Genomic DNA, 7,051 nt, shown 5'->3' with positions numbered 1-7,051 from the left:
TTTTTTTTTTTTTTTTTTTTTTTTTTTTGTACTGGGGATTGAACTCGGGTCCTTGTGCTTGCAAGGCAGGCCACTGAACCGCTGAGCTAAATCCCCGGCCATTTTTTCATTTTTGTATGTGAGTGTAAGCACAGAATTAGAATGTGAAATACCTACTTTATAGTGGGTTTTCAATCATAAAAGTTTGAAAGCCAACAGTATAGTATACAAGAGAGATCTTTTTTGGTTTTTCTTTTTGTCTTTTGAGATAGCATCTCACTATGTAGTTCAGGCTGGCATCAAACTCACAGCAATCATCCTGCCTCAGCCTCCCAAATGCTGGGATTACAAGTGTGTACCATTATGCTCAGCCATAAGAGAGTTTTAAGAAGCCTAAATAATGTAAAGCACATAAGATTCTTAGCATAGAGCCTTGCTATACTGAGGACTCAATAAAGGTTAGATACAATTATTATCATCATGAAGGTAAATTTCATGGGTGCTCAACCTGTGTTGGTACAGAGACTGTTACTCAGTTTAATGTTCCAGTGTCATCATCTTAAAAATTTCTGTTCTGTTCTAGTTCTGGGGATTAAACCCAGGGTCTCAGCACTGAGCTATAGCCATGCCCTTTTTAATTTTTTCTTTTGAGACAAGTTTTGCTAAGTCTCTAAACTGCAGGCTGGACTCCAACTTGTGATCTTCCTGCCTCAGCCTCCTAGGGTGCTGCAATTACAGGCATGCACTACTAGGCCCAGCTACCATTTTGAAAATCTTAAGTGATTTTGAAGAATGAGTCCACGTTTGCATTTTCATTGGGTTCTACAAATTATGTAGTCAATCCTGACTATTTGGTATCATTGTGTGTCATTTAGTAAAACATTTATTTATATTACAAAAGATTTAATTATTACTTGTTATTATCAAGTTCCATCTCTTCCTCTTACTAACTTGAATGAGAATATGTATGTGATCGGTCTCAGTTTCCTCATCTGTAAAATAGGGGTAGCAACAATACAGTACTTCCTCATAAGGATGTTGCAAAAGTTTACATAATACAACCAGTATAGAATTTTAAGAACAGTGCCTGGCACATAGTAAGTGCTTCAAAAATGCTAACTTTATTTCTTTTTTTTTGGTACTGGGGATCGAACTTGGCACTTTGCACTTGCAAGGCAGGCATCAGAACCACTGAGCTAAATCCCTGGCCTGCTAACTTCATTATTAATTGCTTTATGAAAAACAGTTAATCTTGGCCTTGTTTTTCCTATGAATATTTTGATTACTGAATTAATAAAAGGTGCTGGCATTTGTTTGAGCATGAGCATTGCTAATCCAATGACTGAGAAAATATCTCTCAGAAAAAACACAAGTTTTCATGCACATAAGCACACATCTCATGAGCAGTGTCAGGGCATAGATGGGCCTCTGAGGTCAAGATCAGGAACCACAGAAAACAAGGATCACAAATGGCCCTCTGTTGCTGGGATTCATGAGTCTTGGGGGGTGGAAACGGCCCAGCAGCCATGCAGCACTTTACTCCTTTGGGGCTGGGGTACGTGTGTGCCAGCTATAAGTCAGCAGCTTTTTAAACTTTGCTTTATATGGCTAGGGGAGGAAAGAGGGCTAAAGGATGCAGAGGGTGCCAAGAGGCTCACAGCAGAGCTTGAGAGTCCAGAGCTCATTCCCTCTTGCCATGCCAGAGTGAAAGAGTTTAACACCCAACCAAAGCAAGGGCTTAGAGGAAAGGGAACGTCTATGACAGCAGAAATGGCAGGGGCTGCGAAGGAGATGCCAGGTCAAGTCGCTTTACTTTCGTTTGTTTGTTTTCTTTTGGTTTTGGTTTTGGTTTGGGGAGACAGAGTCTCACTAGGTATTTCCCACTGGCCTCGAACTCACTATGTAGCCTAGGTTGGCCACAAACTCACAGCAATTCATGAGCCACTAGGCCCGGCCCTCAAGTCATTTTAGAACTGTGATTTTCAAATGTCCTGACCATGATTTAAGGTCAGAAATACATTTTACATCAGAACACACTTAAACATGGATGTTTTTAACCCTACCCATACACACTCTCAGCTGAACAACTGTCTCAGGAAATAATTCTATATCTTATTCTCTGTGAAAACCTGATAGTTTCTATGCTATTCTGTTGCTAGCCTTTCATTTTGAAAAAGGTAGATCTTCACCCACTAAGTTGATTTCACTGCCTACTACTGGCTGGGCACCTGCAGTTGGGAATCTGGCTGTTTTCCTTGGCTTGGAGCAGGCGGTTACCTATAACACCTGGCTGCAAGGCCAGGTGGGTGGCAGAGACTACCTCTCCACCTTTGGGATAAAATACAAGCTTCAGCTCTGTCTCCTGGGTGAACAGCACGCTTTGGCCCTCCTGGCCTATGTGAACTTTGTTCTTTCGACCTGGAGTAGGTAGGCTCACTCCCCCAAGTCTGGCCACTTACTTCAGGAAGCCATCCTGAGATCCTGAGTCCGACAGTGCCCCCTTGCTTCCCTGGTCCCTTGTAGGCCCTTGCCTAGCCACCTGTGCTGTCCTGCGTGAAGTTTGCTGTGAAGTTCCCAATGAAGTCAGCAACATGCCATTTCTACACTTCCCAGGGTAGCACAGTGCTAGCTTGATAATGATCATGCAATATGTATCTGCAAAGGTAATCATAATAATAGCAATTGCCGTTTATTTTGTGTTCATTTATCCTGTGAGGGATCTTATGAGAGATTGGATGAAGAAATTAAGAATCAAAGAGATCACAGAGCCCAGTGACTGACTCCTAACTGTTCTTTATCACAGGATCTTATTTGTTCACATTCCCCTCAGTCTACTCAGGATAGGGCAAAGGGCAGGTCCTTAACAAACCCTGGGGGACTGATGACAGGTTGATTAAAGAGATTTTCCAAAGTAGTGGCCACAATCTAATTTTGGAGAGTTACACCTCGTGTGTGGCTTGGGAGAGAGAATCCATGAGGTTTCCAGGGCCCCTACATATAGGGCCATCTCACTTGGGAGAAGTCTGGGCTTCTGACAAACCAGAGTAGCAGGTCTTCTAATTACCTGGCCCCAAGAGCTCCTGGTACACCTGGGATAAAACCCAAGGCCTGTCTAGCTAAGGCACAGTTCTGCATGCCTCTAATTGCAGCTACTCAGGAGGCTGAGGCAGAAGGACTGCAGGCCTGAGTTAAGCTTGGGCAATTTACCAAGATCCTGTCTCAAAATGAAATGTAAAAGGACCTGGGGATGTAGCTCGGTGGCAGAGCACTGGCCTAGCATGTGCAGAGGCCTGGGTTCATCCCTAGTACTGGAGCGGGGAAAACCCAGCCTGCAAAGCTTGGGTGATTGGGCTGTTACCTACAATTCCAACTTGCGCTCCTATCTGTACCCCTTATACACTCAGGTTCCTGCTATGCCTGTGGTCTCGCTGCTCCTGAAATACCCCAAGCCCGACCCTAGATCTCTGTTCTGCCGGAAAGGCTTTACTTCCTCTCTAGTCTTCCCCATCTTTCTCTGAGACCACCTTACCTAGAGACACTACCCTCTTGCCTCTCTGCTTTTTAGTTGTAATGCTAGTAACGTCTGGAAATTATATATACAAAGAGTGCCTGAAATATATGGTGAATGTTTCAATTTTTAAAATGTATCACAGTAAAAGACACATTGCCATTAACCCATCTCACAATATTGCTTCTCACCCTGAACACACTTATTCCATCATTCTTGTCACTTTTTTTTTTTAAATTTTTTTCTACCGGGGATTAAACTCTGGCCCTTGCGCTTGCGTAACCACTGAGCCAAATCCCCAGTCCCCATTCTTGTCACCTTTGATGTTTTTTGAGACAGGGTCTCGCTATGTAGTTCAGGCTGGAACTTGGGCTCTTGGATCTTTCTGCCTCAGACTCCCAAATGCTGGGATTACAGATGTGTGCCACTACACTTGGCTACTTCTCATTTTCTGAAGCAGTTCTAGAAGTCTTCTCTCATGGGTGTCTTTACACCGCTGGATAAAAAATTTGCTAGGCTCATGAAAACATTACCGTGCGTCCTCATCCACCTAACCACCAGATCTGGCACCATACAATTTCTGGCTCTTCCCTAAAGTCAAAATGACCATGAAAGGTAAACATCAATTATTCAGGACAACAAAGCAGCCACAACAGTGCAACTAAAAACACGCATGTGAAAGGACTTCTCAAACTGGTTCAGAACGAGACAAGAACAATGGGATAAGCGTCTGGCAAGTGTATGAGAGATATTTGTGGGGGGGAACCAGTGGCAATGTGTCTTTTACGGTAATAAATTTTAAAACATTTTTCACATTTGCTATATTTTTTATCATACTGTGCATGAGTGTTTTCTGGTTTATTTCTCTCTTTGCCACTAGACAGGAAGTTATACTCACTAGTCTGGTCCCCAGACCTTGCTATGGGACAGTGCCTGGAACAGAGGAGGTCTCAGAAACACTGGCTGGGTGAGTGAGTGAGTGGATGGGTTTTCCTCCTTTTAGACATTTTTGAGAGATCGGCTCATTGGTTCCCCTGCTCATGTCTGCCCAGCAGTGTGTGTCCCTGTGACTCAAGCCAGTGTCCTTGTCTCACATGAGTGTGTGTTGGTTTATCCTTGGTTTGGAAAGAAGAAAGGAAGGGAGGATCACTGGGCATGCCTACCACCTGCCACTTCACATACGTAACTCACACGCTCTGGAGGATCATCCCCATGCTTCAGCTAGAGAAACTGAGGCTCTCTACAGAGAGCATAACCATCCGCTGGGCCGAATTGTACCATATTGGAGAGGGTCAGCAAATGGCTCAAGGTCACCAAAACTAGCAAGTGGTAGAGCCAGAATTTATCCTTAGCACTGTCCAATTCCAAGCAGTGCTCAATAGCGGCCACAGGAGCCCACAGAAACTCAAGGACACAACCTCATAAACATCCAGATACATGGAGGGCAGGTCCTCCCCCAGCCCCCAACCTACTCTCACCTCTGGCTTCTTTCCAGGTGCCCAAGGGCCTTGGCTTGAGCCTTGCAGCCTGAGTGTACTGATGCTTCTTCCTGTCCCTGCCCCATTCCCAGAATGCCCACTTCCTATATTCTATCATGAAGAGGGGGACTAGTGACAAAAATAATGTTTTACAAATTCCTTCTGTTGCCCAATATAATTACTTTTTAATTAGCCAGTTTTGAGTCATGCAACACTAGGAAGATGCCATAGAATTATTCTATGCCAGACAGAATCTAACGACCAGTAAAAGCAGGAGCAACATTTCTGTTTTAAATTTTTTGAGATAAGCTTCTACTGTGTAGCTCAGGCTGGCCTCAAACTCCCTATGTAGCCAAGGCTGGCTTAGAACTCGTGATCCTCCTGCCTCAGCCTCCCAAGAACTAACCGACTGTTTCTGTGAAGAGTCATAAGGTATTGCTTCAGGCTTTGTAGGATCACAGGCCAAATAGAGGACATCACATAGAGACTATCACATAAATTTCACATGTCATCAAAAATTGCTTTTCTTTTTCCCAAATAATTAAAAATTTAAACCACTTTCAGCTCCAAGAACAGGCAGCAGGCCAGTTTGGCCCATGATCTATAGTTTTCTAGCCCCTGATTTAAATCAATACTTTTTGCTGGGTATGGTTGCACACACTTGTAATCCCAGTGCTAGGGAAGCTGAGGCAGGAGGATCACAGAGTTAGAGGTCGGCCTGGGCTACATATTGATCCCCATCTCAAAAAACCCAAATAAATAAGTAAATATTTTTCTTTTTTGTGGTGCTGGAGATGGACTCCAGAACCCCACTCACACTAGGCAAGTGCTCTACTTCTAAACCACACTCTCAGCCCCACTCAGTTTTTCTTTTATTTTTTTTAATTTTTATTTTTTTATTTTTTTGAGACTGGGTCTCTATATGTTTCTTAGACTGGATTCAAACCCTAGGCCTACGTCACTCTCTTGCCTCAGCCTCCCAAGTATCAATAGGCATGAGCCACTATATCCCAAAAGCAACACTTTAAAAACTTTAACATGTTAAGATCTACCTGATGAGCTTGTGAAATTAGTCTTCCAGGCCCTCACTCAAAGACTGATCTGGAAAAGTCTGGATGGGGCCTCTGAACTTGTGTTTCTATCTAGAGGGCAGATGATGCTATCGCTGCCTTTCCACTGACCACTCTGTGAGCTGCATTCCTGCTCCAGAGTACCCCATCTTTACAGACGAGGAAACTGAGGCTTGTGCAAGTGTTATGTCGCATGTCACGCAAGTGGGTGAGGTAGTGACGTTCCTGCCACTTTCCAGGACTGTTTTGCTATATAAAACTCTGCTTTCTTAACCCCTGATTACACTCATGCTCCTGAGTGCACAAACTCTGCAGAAGCTCCTCTCTCTGCCAGGACAGAGACAGCCCCTAAATCCCACTGTCACAATCACATCTTCACATCAAGGTCTCGCTTCCTTCAGAGCATTCCTTGCCCTCCCCGAACCTGGCTGCTCGTTCTCACCACAGCTCTCTGTGCATATCTGTGTGTACGGCCTGCACGCTCATCCTTGAAGCTGGAACTGTGTGTGACTCCTGGTACAGCGCCTGGCAAATGGGAAGTACCACGGAAATGTGCACTGAATGAAAGAGTGCGTGTGTGAGTAGGTGGATGGATGGGTGGGCGGGCGAATGAAGGAACATGCCTCACGATCTGTCGCTTGAAAACAATTTTTATGGCAAAGTTGAAAACAGACCCAAATTCTGCTAGAATACAGGCTACGGAGTCTCTTCCACAGCTGTTTCTGTATGGAGCAGGCAAACAGCAGTAGTGACATTTCAGAGTGTGTACAGTGTGTAGTATACAGCAAACCTTGTACTAAGCGCTCCCGCCCATTGCTGGCCCTATTTTTACTGACAAGAAGATGGCGTTCGGAGAGGTAGAACAGCTTGCCCAAAGCCACACAGCAAATCGCATCATAGCCTCTCTGCTTCTGTGCCGGCTGCCCTGCCCTCCCCACCTTCCCCCAGGGCCCGCCCCCCATAGCCCCGCAGGCCCCAGGCTGGGCTCACCTCCGTCTGCGTAGGTCTCAGTGCCA

General features: G+C 44.8%; 1 protein-coding gene across 1 annotated transcript in view; it reads right to left on the bottom strand.

Annotated features, from left to right (window-relative positions):
* Jph2 (junctophilin 2) overlaps positions 1–7,051 on the bottom strand; it is a 69,292-nt gene that overhangs the window by 61,302 nt on the left and 939 nt on the right. The window lies entirely within an intron of this gene.

This window comes from Fukomys damarensis, unplaced genomic scaffold (assembly GCF_012274545.1).
Source record: "Fukomys damarensis isolate Sample0158 unplaced genomic scaffold, DMR_v1.0_HiC HiC_scaffold_22, whole genome shotgun sequence".
NCBI lineage: Eukaryota > Metazoa > Chordata > Mammalia > Rodentia > Bathyergidae > Fukomys > Fukomys damarensis.
The sequence above is the reverse complement of the archived record's forward strand: the minus strand, read 5'-3'. Positions and strand labels throughout refer to the sequence as shown.